The sequence below is a fragment of the Mustela erminea genome, chromosome 3 (assembly GCF_009829155.1).
Source record: "Mustela erminea isolate mMusErm1 chromosome 3, mMusErm1.Pri, whole genome shotgun sequence".
NCBI classification, from domain to species: domain Eukaryota; kingdom Metazoa; phylum Chordata; class Mammalia; order Carnivora; family Mustelidae; genus Mustela; species Mustela erminea.
In genome coordinates this window covers 136,938,455-136,955,119 of record NC_045616.1, presented here as the reverse complement: position 1 = coordinate 136,955,119, position 16,665 = coordinate 136,938,455, and the positions used below count along the sequence as shown (strand labels likewise).

General features: G+C 35.8%; 1 non-coding gene across 1 annotated transcript; it reads left to right on the top strand.

Moving 5' to 3' along the window:
- The first annotated feature begins 13,465 nt into the window (after positions 1-13,465).
- LOC116587380 lies at positions 13,466-13,568 on the top strand. The gene has a single exon (XR_004284404.1). It is a non-coding gene; the product is annotated as a U6 spliceosomal RNA (small nuclear RNA).
- Positions 13,569-16,665: the final 3,097 nt, after the last annotated feature.

Here is a 16,665-nt window from a genome sequence, read left to right as displayed (position 1 = left end):
TGATGCCGCTTTTCCTGTCACCCCGGAGTAACTGGCAAGTAATATTCACTGGCAGCCACTTGCCAGGTCTCAGAAGAGGTTAAAAATCCCAGGATGCTTGGTGTTCTTTTTGGACCTGAAGCCCACCGACATCACCTGATGCTTCCTGTTCAGTAACATGACCAGAGATTCCATCTGGTTCTCTGAGTCCTGGGAGAGATGCATCTTTCATGCACAACCCTCCACCTGCTTCCCGTGATACTCCAGATACGTTTGCCTCCTCTCCTGGGGGTCATGAAAATATGCAACTCCTATTTATTTCCCGAACCCTTGGGTGACATGAGATCTTCGATGACAGAATATTTCTATATGACCTTTGCAAGGCAAAGGATTACTGTTTCTTGGAGTTGTTCTAGTCAGACAGTTTTCATAGTTGGTGAAAAAGATAGCACACTGGGTAAGTCCGGACTGTGAGCTCTTGGAAGGTGGGGACCTCGCTTTTCTTCTTGGGGTTCCCAGTCAGCTGCAGGCCGGTCCCCTCAGCTGTGCTCCTGGCTTCTGGTAGGTGAGATTGGTTGTTGAGTGATTAGTGGGCATCTCACCAGGAGAGAAAGGCAAGGCCGGCTTTCTGCTCCATGGTGTGGTGCACAGACCCTGTCCCTAAGCCACAAGCAGTCACCATGCCTCCAAGACCCTGCTCTGTGGCTGATTGCTTTGGGTGTGGGTTTGAGTCCTTGCTCTTCATACACATTTCCTAAGCTTCAGTTGCCTCACAGTAAATACTAGGATACAGTAATACAGGCCTCAAAAATAATAATAATGATGGTGGTTATTAATCACCAGTAAAAGAAATAATAATGGTGATAGCATATGTAAATATCTGACAAATAACAGAAAATCTAGAAACAAATTCTTTTCCCCCCTCTTCCTCTCTCTTTTATGACCACCTTCCTCGAATATTTAATCCCTTCTGCCCCTGGGCTGCTTCATCTCAGCCTATAATGTGCTCCTATTGTCCTTGACCCTGGTGACCTGTTTGTGCTTTACCATGTTCTAGTAACTTTTATTAATTTAATTCACTCCTTTCTGCACCTGTCAAATTTAGTGGGAAAGAATGAACTACACTCCTCTGCTTCCCTGACTCACTACCCTTTCAATGCCTTCAATCAGTGGTTGTCAACCTTGACCGCACACCACCATCATGGGGGCGGGGGGCATGTTTCAAAGCTACTGTGTCTGGGTGTCACTTGAAAGGCTTCTAATTCAGGAGGTTTAGGGTGAGGCCCTGATTCTCTGTTTCTCCAGAGATGCGCAGGCACAGCGCACCCTGGCTTGCAACACTGCCTCCAGCCTCCTTCCTCCCGAAGCTGTCCTTCCTGGATTCTCAGCCCCTGCCCTCCCCAGACCCTTTCTGTCCCTGACTTCTCTGGGTTGCCTATTGTCATGTCTCTCTTCTTTCTCCTCCTTCATGGCTGGGGACAGTCTTCCCTTTGGTTCTCCATCTTTCTTCTCTGAGGATTATACTTTTTTCTCAAAAATTAAAAAAAAAAAAGAAAAAGAAAAAGAAAAATGCTGAAAAAAAAAAAAAAAGAACCACAAGGGTGAAAAAAAGTCACTCACATCACAGCACTGTTAAAAAAAAAATCTGTATCTCTAAAGTCAGATATAACCTTCTCAGATCACACACCCTCCTCCTTTCCTCTGATCTCATCTCTAGAGGGGACTGCGATGAACAGATTTGAGCATATCTGTCCCTTTCTTACATGTATGTTGTTATGTCTCCATATGCACATGCAAATATTCTTTAAACTAAAAATGTAACAATTTCTGTGACGTGTCTTTTTTAAGATTAGTGCAATTATACATTCTAGGTTACTGGCTACAGACTTAACTCGTTCTTTTTAATGGCTGTCTAGCTTGTAATTTATTCTACCATTCTTCCTTTGTTAGATCTTCAGTAATTTCAGCTTTTTATTGTAAATAATGCTGCCATGATTATCTTTGCATGTACCTTAGGAGAGACATTTAGAAATGGCATTGTTGGGTCAGAGGGAATGAGAACTAAACACTGCCAAGTTTGCTTTCCAAAACTGTTAGAGAAGAAAATCCTGGAAGTGAGATTACTGAATCATAACATAGGTAACTATTCCCCAAATATTTAGCAATATACATTCTTACTGATTTACCCTCCTACCAAGGATGTTTTTTCACATTCTTTCAAGTCACTGGGTTTTATCAGTCTAATTTTTGCCAGTCTGGTAGGCAAAATATGGTGTCTTATTGTTTTAATTCACAGTTTTCTGACTTCCTGGGAGGTTGAGTCCATATGTTTATTATTTGAATTCTTTTTTACGCTGTGACTGTTCAATCCTATGCCTATTTTTCTTCTGATATGTTTGTTTTTTAAAAATCAATCTTTGAAGTTCTGTATCTATTATACACATTAACACCTAGTGAAATCTATTGTAAACATTTCTCTGTCCTATTTCCCTTGATTTTGTTTATGGACTATTTTAATGGACATAAGTTTTGATTTTTCATCTTGTCAAATCTGTCCATTATATTCTGGGTTTTCTCTATTGCTTCTTTGCCTCGAATACTGTTAATTTTTTAACAGTAGATTTTTTTTTCTATTTTTTTTCTTTTCTTTTTTTTTTTTTTTTTATAAACATGTATTTTTATCCCCAGGGGTACGGGTCTGTGAATCGCCAGGTTTACACACTTCACAGCACTCACCAAAGCACATACCCTCCCCAATGTCCATAACCCCACCCCCCTTCTTCCAACTCCCCTCCCCCCAGCAACCCTCAGTTTGTTTTGTAAGATTATAGAACTTCCCTATGACCCAGCAATTGCACTACTGGGTATTTACCCTAAAGATACAAACGTAGTGATCCGAAGGGGCACGTGCACCCGAATGTTTATAGCAGCAATGTCCACAATAGCCAAACTATGGAAAGAACCTAGATGTCCATCCACAGATGAATGGATAAAGAAGATGTGGTATATATTAACAGTAGATTTTTAATCATCCTAGGAATTTTTAAAAAATATTATAAACATTATATTTATTATATTTTATATTATACTATTATAAATATAATATAAATGTCACATATATTAACTACATAATTGATACTTAATTATAATATATTTAAATCAAAATGTGTTCAAATAATATATTAACTAATATATTAGTATATTAAATATATGTGAATTGCACATTAAATATAATTATATATTTTATTTATAAATATTATAAACATTAACTTTCTTGGGAATGCATAGTCAGTTATCCCATTACCCTTTATTGAAAAACCATGATTTTGCCAATGATTTCTAATGTCAATATCATATGTTACATTTACATATATTTTATATCTATTCTGAGTACTACTCTGTTCTGTTTGCATGCCAATAATGCACAATTTTGATAACTCTATTATAAAAATTGTATATTATAATACCTATTAGTGCAAGTATTTTATCATAGTTTTCCTTTAAAAATTTTCTTGACAAATGTGATATATGTATTTTTCATAAAATTTTAGAATCAATTTGTTCAAATTAGAAAAAATTTCTTTGGCATTACATTGCACTTATTTATTCATTTGAAAAAAAATTATAGCATTGAAGCATTAATTCTTCCACCCAGGAAATATGTCTCTGTGTTTATTTAGGTCTTTTAAAAATATTCTTCCGTTTTTTCTTTAATTTTATAATGTCATTTTGCACAATAATTTACTTAATCATACCATCTCAGGAACATTTCAGTTGTTCCCAAACTTTCACTGTTACAAATTATATTACAATGGGCATGTCTGTGAAAAGACATTTTGCCTTTGGGGGATTTATTTCTTTAGCCCAGAATCCCAGTGAGACATAATTAAGTCAAAGGGCATGCACATTTTTATGGTCCTTGAGATATAAACGCTTATCTTTTCTGAAGCCTTCACCTGTTACTGTTCCCTCTGTCACAATCTACATCCAGCCAGGGACAAAGCTTTTGATCCCTTTCCACTGCTAATGTTCTAGGTCACGCCTTCATCATTTCTTTTTTTTTTTTTTTTTTTTTTTCTTTTTCTTCTTTTTTTTTTTTTAAATTAATTAATTAATTTATTTATTTTTATTTCCAGCATAACAGTATTCATTATTTTTGCACCACACCCCGTGCTCCATTTGCCTTCATCATTTCTTACTTCTTCCCCTTCCCTAGCCCCCTACTAGATGGCCCCACTCGCACCAGCTTTGCCTGTGTGAAACTCAAATGCTCCCACGCTGAATCTGGTTCAATCACTCCCTGAACCAAAATTCTTTAATGGTGCCTACTTTCCCTGGACTAAAGTTAAAATGTCTTTGCTTCTGCTGACCTTACTGGTTTGGGGAGTAGTAGCTCAATAAATATTTATAGAGTGTGTGAATACCATCTTCCCTTCTTGGCATGTTATTGCCCCCAGTCCTCACCTACTCAAAACTGTACCCATTTCTCATCTTCATATTCAAAGTCACTTTCTTCTAAAAGTTTTCCCAGAAAGCTCCAACTCTGAAGGCAGTTGCTTCTATCGGTTTGCTTCTATCAAGTTGGTTTAAAATATACCCCTCTGTTTTACATCTAAGAATCATTGTGAGGCTGATAGGAACTGACGTGTGAATATATTTGGTAAATTATAAGCCACATGTAAATATAAGGCATTACTATTATTAGATAATATTTTCTTCCTTCCAAGGAAACTCTCACCAGTGGATAAATAGTTAGGCTAAGTACAATGAGCCTTTATCATTGTGGGAATGGGGATATTTTTCTCCAGGTGGAAGATGCTAAGAGAGTTGCTCTGTTGGCTGAGGAGGATCCGTGTCTCCTAACCTCAAAGAGGGAAACTGAGAATGTTGAATAAAATGCAACTGTTGTCAGTCTCTGCCACAGAAGCATGGGTTTCTTATTACCCAAAGTGTGGTCCCTAGACGAGCTGCATTGACATCACCTGGGAACTTGCTAGAAATGCAGGATGTCAGACCCCACCTTTACCTTCTGAATCTGACTTTGTGTTTGATACTATCTGCTGCTTCAGGACTAGAGTTTGTAAAGCTCAAGAGACAGTAAAAGGAGTGTTCCTCCTGAAGTGCCCGACTGATCCCGGAGGGAAAAATTGACTTTGACTTATATGCTTTTTCCATCTCTATCTTGTTTGTGTATTTGGGAAGGGATGGAGGGAAATGTTAGGACAACCGAGTGTTACAAATTCCACTTCTCAGATTGTAAAACCGAGAAATCCTATGATTGGAAACATGCTGTCAGATGAATTTCTAACTGCGTTTCTGATAACAGGATAAATATTGGTTTATTTTATTGTATGTTAAATTGCAGTAAGAACAATTAACATGAGATCTACTCTCTCAACAAAATTTTAAGTGTGCTGTATACAATATATTGTTAACTGTAGCCCCAGTATTGTACAGCAGCTCTCCTAGAACTTACTCATTTTGTAGAACTGAAATTTTACTCCTCTTGAACAATAACTTTTCATTTTCTCCTCCCTCCGGTCCCTAGGAATTACCACTCTACTTTCTGCTTCTGTGAGTTTGACTATTTTATTTTTTAGAGATTGATTGATTTATTTGAGACAGACAGAAAGAGAGAAGGCGCATACACGTGCGCACACACATACATGTACACGCGCATGTGCAAGAGGGGAGGGGTAAGGGAGAGGGAGAATCTCAAGCAGATTCCCCACAGATCATGGAACACAAGGTGGGGCTGGATCCCAAGACTCTGGGATCAAGTCCTGGGCCAAAATCAAGAGTCCGATTCTTAACTGATTGAGGGACCCAGGCATCCCTGTGAATTTGACTATTTTAGATACCAAATAGAAGTAAAAGCATGCAGTTTTTGTCTTTCTGTGGCTGGATCCTGTCTCCTAGAATCATGTCCTCCAGATTCATCCATGTTCTTTCCTATGGCAGGATTTCCTTTTTCAGAGGCTGAATAGTATCCCATTGTGTGGATATCCATTTTCTTTATCCGCTCATCTGTTCATGGATACTTAGGTTTCCCTGTCTTCGCTATTGTGATTAATACTGCAATGACCTTGAGAGCACAGATAATCTCTTTGAGATCCTAACATCAATTTCAGGGATATATATTCAAAGTGGGATTGCTGGATCATATGTTAATTCTATTTTTAATTTTTGTGGAACCTTCATAGTATTTTCCATAAGCAACTACACTATTTTGAATTCCTACCAACAGCACACAAGGGTTCTCTTGTGTAGTCCCTTATGATCCATTTTATTCTCTCCTGTCAGATGTAATATTTCCCTTTTCCTTTATAATATTATTTATTTGATTCTTCTAATTTTTCTTAGTCTGTGAAAGATTTGTCTGTTCTTTCTTTAAAAAAAAAAAACTTGATTTTGTTGATTTTTTTTCTATTTGTTTTTCCGTTCTCAATTTCATTGATTTCTTCTCTAATCTCTATTGTTTATTCTCTCTGTTAAGTTTTGGCTTGTTTTTTTCTTTTTCTTCTTCTTTTTTCAAGTTTCTTGAGTTTTAAGGTTGGGTTTTTGTTTTTGTTTTTGTTTTTAGATTTTTCTTCTTTAATGCAGGTGTTTATTACTTAAACTTCCCTCCTGGTTCTCTTTTCACTGTATCCCATATGTTTTTGTATGTTATACTTTTGTTTTTTTTTTTTAAAGATTTTATTTATTTATTTGACAGAGAGAGATCACAAGTAGGCAGAGAGGCAGGCAGAGAGAGAGGAGGAAGCAGGCTCCCTGCTGAGCAGAAAGCCCGATGCGGGGCTCGATCCCAGGACCCTGAGATCACGACCTGAGCCAAAGGCAGCGGCTTAACCCACTGAGCCACCCAGGCGCCCCATGTATGTTATACTTTTGTTTTTATTTGTCTCAAGTAATTTCTGTTTTTCCTTTTGATACCTTCTCTGACCCAATGGTTGTTCAAGAGTGTGTTATTTAACTTCCACATATTTGGATTTTCTAGTTTTCCTTCTCTTACTGATTACTAGTTTCATTCCACTTTGCTTTTGAAATGCTAACTGGTATGATTTCAATATTCTTACCATTGAAATTAAGACTTGTTTTGTGATGTAACGTGTGCTTTTTCCTGGAGAATGTTCCATGTGTGATTGAAGAAAATGTGTATTTTACTGCTGTTGAGTGGAATGTTCCATCTGTTTCTGTTAGGTTCACCTGGTCTTTAGTGTTGTCCAGTCCCCTGTTTCCTTACTGCTCTTCTCTCTGGATATTCTGTCCATTATTGAAAGTGCGTTATTGAGGTCTTTTACTATTATTATGTTACTGTCTGTTTTTCCCTTCAGATCTGTCAATGTTTGCTTTATTTATTTAGGGGCTCTCTTATCAGGTGAATATATATTTATAATTGTTATATCTTGATGAAATGATCCTTTTGTCGTTACATAATGTCCTTCTTTGCTTTTAGTGACATTTTACTTAAAGTCTATTTTGTCTGATATAAGTTTGCTCATCTCTGCTCTTTTTTAACCATTTTTATGGCCTATCTTTATCATCTCTTCACTTTTAGCCCATTTATCCTTAAAGTTAAAGTAAGCCTGTTGTAAATAGCATATAGTTGTTTCTCTCTCTCCCTCTCTACCTTTTTTGTATTAACTTATTCATCCTTTTGATAGAGAATCTAATTCATTTATGTTAAAGTAATTATTAATGTGAAAGGATTTATTATTGACATTTTGCCATGTTTTTGTCTGTTTTGTAGTTCTTTTGTTCCTTGTTTTTTCTTTTGCCTTCTTCCTTTTGTGTTTTGTTGGGTTTTTTTGTGGTAATATGTTTGATTTCTTTCTCTTTATCTTTTTAAAAAACTTTTAAAAAAAGATTTTCTTTATTTATTTGACAGACAGAGATCACAAGTAGGCAGAGAGGCAGGCAGAGGGAGGAGGAAGCAGGTTCCCTGCTGAGCAGAGAGCCCTATGTGAGGCTCAGTCCTAGGACCCTGGGATGATGACCTGAGCAGAAGGCAGAGGCTTTAACCCACTGAGCCACCCAGGCGCCCCTCTCTTTGTTTGTCTTTTATAGGTATTTTTTTTGTGGTTACCATGAGGCTTACATAAAACTTTTTATAGCTATGAGTATTTTAAACAGATAACAACATTACTCCTATAGTATATAAAAATTCTACACTTTGACCTCTCCCCACCCCCATATTCTTTATGGTGACAATTCACATCTTTTTATGTTGTATATCCATTTCTTTGTATATCCAAATATTTGTATTTAAATATTTAATATTAAAATAAAAATTATTTACATGCTGCCATTCCACTATTACAGTATTGTATATTCATCTGTATAATTACTTTCACCAATGAATTCTATACTTTCATATGCTTTCTTATTCCTGTTTGAGGTCCTTTCATTTAAACTTGAAGAACTCACTTTAACACTGTGCAGATTACCAAGCCTTTAATTTAATTTAAATTAATTTAATTACTGAGGTGAACAAAAAATCAACTATTCTAAAGTGTACAACACAGTGTCATTTATTATATTCACAATGTGTGCAACCATTACCTATCTCTAGTTCCAAAACATTTTTATCATCCCCAAAAGAGAACCCATATACACCCATTAAGCACCTATCCTTCTCCTCCCAGTCCTTGGCAACCAGTCTGCTTTCTGTTTCTATGGGTTTATTTATTCTGTTTATTTCATCTTAACAGAATCATACAATGGGTGACATTCTTTGTCTGGCTACTTTCACATAGCTCATCTTTATTATTTTTTTTTTTAAGGTATATCCATGTATCATAATTTCATTCCTTTCTGTCACTGAATAATATACAACATTTTGTTCCCATTCATCCATTGATGGACATTTGAGGTGTGTTCAACTTTTGGTTATTGTGAATAAATTACTTAAAGTTTTGCCCCCACTTTCCTCATCTGCAAAGTGAGGATAATAATTCCTTACGCTCAGGGTCACTGTGAAGACTGGAGCGAGTACAGGTCATATGTCTGGTTCTAAGTAAGTAAGTACTAAATAAAAACTATTGGAATCATTTCTGTATGTGTGAGATCAGAGAAAAAGCTATTAAAAAGGCCTTTGGTTGGTTTGCAGACAAGATAAATATCCCTATTTTTTAAACCCTAAAGACTCAATCAGTTCTTCTCATCTTGTCTTATCTTCCTGTTCCATATTTGGGTTATAAACTTCATTTTTCAGGTCTCCTTACTATAGAAATTATTCATCTTTTTGCTATTCTCTTTACCTATCTGCTTTCATTTTTTCCTCTGAGTTTTGTTCATTCATTTTTTTCATTCATTCTTTCATCCATCAACAATTACCAGTTTCAGTTTTAAATGCTGGATTATAGCAGGAAAAAAAAAAATTAGACTCAGACTGAGATGTCTTCCATAGTATGATATTCTGGAGTTGGGGGGAGGAAAGATTAAAAACCAACAAACCCTATGTCACGTTCAAGGTATATGCTAAGAAGTAAAACAAAGCAGAGAAATGAGATAGAGAGAATTTGAATTAAGTCAGAGGATCCTCTCTGGTCATATAAGTTCAGCAGAGTTCTGAATGAGGACTTGGCGATGCCTTTCTGAATTAAATGTCCTGTTGGGAGGGAAGAGGGAAGCCACTGGGACATTTGAGCAACATAGCTTGAGCTGACTTTCACGTTGGGTAGATCCCTTTGCCTGCTGCCATGTGCTATTGACAACTGATTATGCTATTGACAATTGTTATCTCGGTCTCCTTCCTTGGTTCCTTTCTCTGAGATTTTGTTTCATGAGCCCTTCCTGAGAGTTCACTTTCTCGATGAAGTCTTTCAGATGCAGCTTTATAAGCCGAGACCATCCCTTTCACCTTATTCCACCTCGTAGCTCTTTGGGGAAGAAGGAAAACACCACACAAAAGAAGCTTTCACCACTGAATTTTCACCATCTCGACAGCCTCTGGTGACAAGGATCTGTAGCTGGAGGCCACTGTTTCCTTCCTGGTTAGACGTGAAGACTTCCCTGATCTTTGTCTTCACTGGGGACTAAGGTGTGAGAATTAGGCAGAATCTTAGAAGTTTTTTCTAGGGCAAGACTACCTTTTGTCTTTGCCAATGTGCATTTTTCCCAACTAAATTCAGAAGTAGGGAAGGTTATTTTTGGTAACTGAAGTGGAAGATCAACAGATAACCAGTTCTTTTGGGGATTCAGATTTGGAAATTCCATATCCAGTTCTCACTCCCTTGAACTCCCTTACTTTCTCCCAAGGGCATTCCATCCACACTCAGGATAAAGTGACATGGTGAAAAGAGCATTGGACTAGGATCCAGAAGGTCTGAATCTTAGACTGGACTGATACTAACCAACCATGGGTTTGTTAGTGAATAGGTGTGTTAAAATTAAAAACCAGATACTTGCTTTGAAAATTCCTTGAGTAGACAAAACCAGTTAAGTCATAAAAACAAAACTTGACCTAGTTTATTTTTGCAAGATTAACTTGACCTAGGTAATTTTTTGCTTGTGCCTCTAAAAATCATAAGCAAAACTTAAACTGTTTCTCAAGGTGGACATAAGGTAACCATTGACCAATTTCTCATTATTTAAGAAAATTCTAATATTATAACCAATCACAGTGAAGAATAAAACCACAGCTTTCCATGATATAAGCTGCTTTATAACAGTGTACCCTTGAGCCTCTTTCCATGCTTTGGTTTGAGTGCTCCTGGTTTGCAAATTGTCTTTTTGGTGAGTGCACAATTAACTTTTACTAGGTAGTACTTCAGTGATTCACTGGTTTTACTTTTGTTACTTCTGAACTTGTGACAGGTGGTAGAACAGAATGAGGGAATAATATGAGCTCTAGAGTCAAACTAGCAAGTTTGAGTGTGTGGCTCTACAACTAATTGGTTATATATAATTAGGTAAATTATTTAATTCCTATATTTCATATTGTCCTTTTCTATAAAATGGGAATCATAATTGTACTTACCTCCCAGGACTGCTTGAATATTAAATGAGATAATTGAACTAAAAGCACTTAGAACAGCATTGGGTGTGTAGTAATGTTTATGGTTAGTATAACCGTTGACAAGTCAGTCACCTAAGCTGTGTTCAAGTGTTTGCAATCATTTATGGAATGTCTTATAGAACTGATGATGTTTGGCAGAGGAAAAATGAGGCAACTGGTTGGCTTTATTCAATCATAAAAATGATTGTCACGTGAAAGAGATTCTTCTGAATTGTTTAGAAAGTTCTTCAGAGTTTAACCAAAAATAATGGAGAACTTTCAATATAATCAATTGGACATGAGAATTGGAATGATCATTTTGCAAAACAGTGAGCTGTCTGTCACTGAAAGAGTTTAAGCAAAGATGGGCTCTCTGTTTGGATTAGCATAAAAGGGATTCCCTTCTCTAAAATGTGAGTGCAGAAAAGTCAGAGGAGTCCTTTTTCCCCATAACAACCCAAAAGTTATTTCTCATCCCCCTTTATTCTCTTACTGTTTTTTTGACCCCTCCCCTTCCTTAAAGGAACGAATGAGTGTTTACCAAATAGGTGTAATGGTGTCAGTAGTGCTCAAGTAAGCTATTTTTTAGATGAGAAAACTGCTGCTGAAAGACAATTGCATTGTGTCATGGGCAGCCAATGAAAAAGTCCAGATCAGCTAATGACTGGAAATGTGAAAGCTTCCAGGGCACGCCTAAAGCCTGGCACTAAGACCTAATTAATAATGGGAAACCATGCAAGTCAATATAGAAAGCTTACTTTATTCTTTATTTTTAGAAAGCTTGCTTAAAAAAATAAACATATATGAGTGTTGGTAGAAGTTCTGAAATGTTCCCACACAACCCCTGACACCTCTGTCAGCATCTCTGCCTGCCTGCTATTACCACATTTCCTGACTTTAAATAACACGGTATAGTTTTGAATCAGGTTTCCAGATGTACAACCCTCAAACAGTAATACATCATCAGAAAACAAAATGGTGAGGTTAAAAGTGACTACTTAGATATGCCTCCTATATCTCAGACCTCTCCCATGAATCTCCTGTCTTTTCCCGTTGTCATTCCATTGGTCATCTTAGTCAATTAGGGCAGCTCTAACAAAATAGCCTAGATATTATGGGTGGTGTGAACAGAAATTTACTTCTTCTGGTTCCAGAAGCTGGATATCTAAGATTGGGGTATCACCATGGTCAGGTTCTGGTGAGAGCTCTCTTCCTCATTCATAGGTAGCTATCTTCTTGCTATATCCCTACATGACTGAAAGAGGACTGGTTGCCTTCTTCTCATTGAAAGGGCATTAATCTCATCATGGAGGATCCACATTCATGACTTCATTTAAACCTATTTACCTCCCAAAGGTCCAGCTCCAAATACCACCAGACTGAAAATTAAGGCTGCAACGTATGAATTTGATATGATACAAACATTTAGTCCTTGCACTGGTCTCCTTACTCTTGTTCCTGGGCCTTTACATTTGTTGTTCCCCTTGTCTGAAACGTACTCTCTCTTCCATGTTCATATATTTTCTCCCTTCCTGTCTTCAGGCCTTTCCTCAAGTAGCACTGGTTTCTTATCAGTGAGGTCTTCCCAGATCTCCCCATTTGAAATTATCTCCTATGGACCTCCCTAACCTCTTTTCCTATTTAATTTTTTATCACAACATGTATCATCTTCTTTCACAGTTTTGAGTAACCCCAGAAGTAGACACTGTGCCAAGATTTCAAGGGTAAGTGATTCCTTGGGAGATGCTCCAAAGTTACACCATTCAAGTGCAGAAGAAGCTGGGGTATTTTTATGCCAACTTCCATTAGTCATTGGCTGTAGGCTTCTTGGGGATAAAGTAATAATTTCTGCTTTACTCAAGGTGGACAAATAAGCTTTATGTGACTTTGGAAAAAGTCTCAAAGAAAGACATGCAGATCTCGGCTCCTGGAATAGGAAGATGCACACCGAAGTGATAATATGATATGGTATTCAGGGTTATGAGTGCAGCACCAGTATCTGCTACGCCATCTGACATACCATATAGTTTATAGGGATATATCATATGTATCACATATTATAACATATGTGTGTGTGTGTGTGTGTGTGTGTGTATTCCCATTTCCAGAATGTAAGCTCTATGGGGGCAAGAATTGTCTGTTTAGTTCTCTGCTGAACTTAGAACAATGCCTAACAACCTGGTACATGCTAGTGTTGAATAAATACTTTTAAATGGATTAATGATATAGATCAGAGATTTTAAACTGTGCATTGTGACCTTAGCAGGTCATGAAATTAATTTCACAACCATCAGCAATAGAAAGAGGGAGAAAAGAAGTATATTGCTGGTAGTAAGGGTAAGTAATATTTTATAGAATTTTGCACTTCAATATAGTGATTTAATGTACATACTATAATTATTCAATTAAAATAAAACACATAAATTAAGTTTATATTGGGTCCTATTATAAAATGTACTTTTCACTCAGGGTTGTCATTTTTGACAATAACTGATCAAGTTTTCACTTTGGAATTGGAATGATACTGAGAAGATTAGTGTGGCCCCTGCACAAGGATGACATGCAAATTCATGAAGGGTCCCCTACTTTTGGAATGCATTTGAATTTAAATGAACATCAGCTTAAAATAGATTTCTCTGTGTGTGTGTATGTGTGTGTGTATGTGTGTGTAAAAAGACCAAGAGAAGAAGGAAGGAACAGAGAACATCAAAAATAACCAAAAAACAATTAAAACACAGTGTCAATTACACACAACACAAAAACAATTAACACAATGTCAATAAATAATACCTAACAATAATTACTTTAAAATGAATTAAATGATGCAATCGAAAGACATAGGGTGGCTGAATGGATTAAAAAGAAAAACAAAACACCGAGGCCCATCTCTGTGTTGCCTATCACAGGCTCACTTCAGATCTAAAAATACACAAAGGCTGAGAGTAAAAGGATGGAAAAGAATATTCCATGCAAATGTAAACAAAAAGAAAGCTGGAGTATAGATCAGATAATACCAGTCTTTAAAATAAAGACTGTAACAAGACAAAGAAGGATATTACATAATGATAAAAGGGTCAATCCAAGAAGAGGATTTAACATTCATACATATTTATGCACCCACACTAGAAAAAGTGAAAAGTATAAAGCAAACATTAGCAGACATAAAGAGAGAAGTTGACAATTATACAGTAATGGTAGGGGACTTAAAAAACCCACTTACATCAATGGATAGATCATTCAGACACAGAATTAATAAGGAAACGGCCTTAGATGACACATTAGACTAGATGAATTTATTATATACAGAAAATTTCATCCAGAAACTGCAGAAAACACATTTATTTAAAATGCACATGAAACATTTTCCAGGATAGATCACATGTTAGACCACAAAACAAGTCATAAAAAACACAAAAAGTTTAAAATCAGATCAATCATCTTCTCTGGACACAATGGTATGAAACTAGAAATCAATTACAAGATGAAAACTGGAAAAAACATGAACGTGGAGCCTAAAACAACATACTCTGAAACACACAGTGAAGCATTCAAAGAGGAAATCAATGAAGAAAACAAGGAGGAAAGCAAAAAATACCTTGAGAGAAACTGAAAATGAGAATGCTATTTTCTAAGATCTATGGGACACAGCAAAAACAGTTCTAAGAGGAAAGTTCATAATGATACAGGCACCTCAAAAAACAAGGAAAGTCTCAAATAATATGACTTTATACCCAAGAAACCAAACAAAAAATAAAAATAAACAAAACTGAAAGTACAAGGAAGAAAATAAGATCATAGCAGAAATAAATGAAATAGAGACTAAAAAAAAAAAAAAGGAAAGATCTATGAAACTAAAAAGATTCTTTGAAAAGATAATAAGAAAATGATGAACCTCTAGCCAAACTCATCAAGAAAGAAAGAACAAGATCTCAAATAAATAAAATAAAAAATGAAAGAGAAGATACAAGTGATATCACAACAAATAATAATGAGGTATTACTATGAACAATTATACATCAACAAATTGCAAACCTAGAAGAAATGGATAAATTCCTAAAAACACACAACTTTTTAAGACTGAATCATAAGGAAATAGGAAATCTGAAAAGACTGATTGCAAACAATTAAAATTGAATCGGTACTTTCAAGTTTTCTTAAAATGCAAAAGCCCAGGACCGGATAGTATTATAGATAAATTCTATCAAATATTTAAAGAAGTTGTAGTATACATACATGTGTAAAGATAATGGAATATTACTCAGCCATGTAAAAGAATGAAATCTCACTATTGCAACAATAAAACTAGAGAGTATTATAAGTGAAATAAGTCAGTCAGAAAAAAACAAATACCATGTGATTTCACTCATAAGTGGATTTTAAGAAACAAAACAGATGAACCATAAAACAGACTCTTAACTCTAGAGAACAAACTGAGGGTTGTTGGAGGGGAGATGGATAGGGGGATAGAAGAGATGGGTGATGGGTATTAAGGAGGGCATTTGATTGTGATGATCACTGGGTGTTGGATGTGATTGATGAATCCCTGAATCCTATACCTGAAACTAATATTACACTTTATGCTATCTAACTGGAACTTAAATAAAATTTGGAAGAAAAAAAAAGAATAAAACACCTAGGAATAAATTTAACCAAGGAAGTGAAAGATCTGAAAACTGTGACATTGATGAAAGAAATTGAAAACAAATTCTTCAATTAATTAATGGAAATAAGTGAAAATAAATGCAGAGATAGACTATGCTAATGGATTGGAAGAATTAATATTAAAATGTCCATTTTACTCAAAGACACCTACAGATTCAATGCAATCCCCATCAAATTACCAAAGGTATTTTGCACACAACTAGAACAAGAAGTGCCAAAATTTGTATGAACCACAAAAGACTCTGAAAGCCAAAGCAATCTTGAGAAAGAACAAGAATACTGGAGGTTTCATGCTCCCTGATTTCAAACTATATCACAAAGCTGTAGTAATCAAAACAGTATGGTACTGGCATGAAAACAAGACAGTGGATAGACTAAAAGGACTCTAGAAGTAAACCCACTCATATATAGTCAGTTAATCTATGATAAAGATGGCAAGAATATGCAATGGGGAATCGACAATCTACTCAATAAATAGTATTGGGAAAACTGGACAACTACATGCAAAAGAATGAAACTGGACCACTTTTTTTACAATACATAGAAAATTAAACTCAAAACTGGTTAAAGACTTGAATGTCAGATCTAAAGTCATAAAATTTCTTGAAGATAACATGGGTAATTATCTATGATATTAGTTTCTTTCTTTCTTTCTTTCTTTCTTTCTTTCTTTCTTTCTTTCTTTCTTTCTTTCTTTCTTTCTTTTGTCTCCATCTTCTCAGTTAAGAGCAGCAAAACCTAAAATAAAGAAATGGACTTACATCAAACCAAAAAGCTTTTGCACAGTGAAGAAAACCACTAACAAAATGAAAAGGAAACATACTGAATAGGAGAAGATGATTGTAAATCACACATCCAATAAGAGGTTAAGATCCAAAATATATAAAAAACCTACACAACTTAATATACAAAAACCAAACAACCTGATTACAAAATGGGCAGAGGATCTGAATAGAAGACCTACAGATGGCCACAGGCCAGTGAAAAGATTCTCAATATCATTGATCATCAGGAAAATGCAAATC